This window comes from Phalangium opilio, unplaced genomic scaffold, assembly GCF_054372755.1.
Source record: "Phalangium opilio isolate 3A_F unplaced genomic scaffold, DU_Popi_V2 ptg000360l_1, whole genome shotgun sequence".
NCBI lineage: Eukaryota > Metazoa > Arthropoda > Arachnida > Opiliones > Phalangiidae > Phalangium > Phalangium opilio.
In genome coordinates this window covers 733,227-734,274 of record NW_028324230.1, presented here as the reverse complement: position 1 = coordinate 734,274, position 1,048 = coordinate 733,227, and positions in this window count along the sequence as shown.

The following is a 1,048-nucleotide window of genomic DNA, read 5'->3' as shown; positions in this document are numbered from 1 at the left end:
TTTACGTAACATCTGAGACGTCACAACACCGCTCCCGGATGGGCTCGAACCACCAACCTTTCGGTTAACAGCCGAACGCGCTAACCATTGCGCCACGGACGCCCAAAAATTAAATGGTCGTCTGGTATTGTGGAAAAACTTTGGCTATTTACGTTACATTTGAGATCCCAAAACACCGCTCCCGGGTGGGCTCGAACCACCAACCTTTCGATTAACAGCTGGACGCGCTAATTATTGCGCCACGGAAGCCCAGAAATGAAATGTTCGTCAGGTATTGTGGAAAAACTCTGACATTTTACGTAACATCTGAGACGTCACAACACCGCTCCCGGATGGGCTCGAACCACCAACCTTTCGGTTAACAGCCGAACGCGCTAACCATTGCGCCACGGACGCCCAAAAATTAAATGGTCGTCTGGTATTGTGGGAAAACTTTGGGTTTTTACGTTACATTAGAGATCCCACAACACCGCTCCCGGGTGGGCTCGAACCACCAACCTTTCGGTTAACAGCCGAACGCGCTAACCATAGCGCAACGGAAGCCCAAATATTAAATGGTCGTCAGGTATTGAGGTAAAACTTTGACTTTTTACTTCACATCTGAGACCTCACAACACCGCTCCCGGATGGGCTCGAACCTCCAACCTTTCGGTTAACAGCCGAACGCGCTAACCATTGCGCCACGGACGCCCAAAAATTAAATGGTCGACAGGTATTGTGGAAAAACTTTGGCTATATACGTTACATTTGAGATCCCAAAACACCGCTCCCGGGTGGGCTCGAACCACCAACCTATTGGTTAACAGCCGAACGCGCTAACAATTCAGCCACGGAAGCTCAGAAAATAAATGGTTATCACGTATTATGGAAAAAGTTTGACTTTTCACGCTACATCTGAGACCTCACAACACCGCTCCCGGATGGGCTCGAACCACCAACCTTTCGATTAACAGCCGAACGCGCTAACCATTGAGCCACGGAAGCCCAAAAATTAAATGTTCGTCAGGTATTGTGGAAAAACTCTGACATTTTACGTTACATCTGAGAC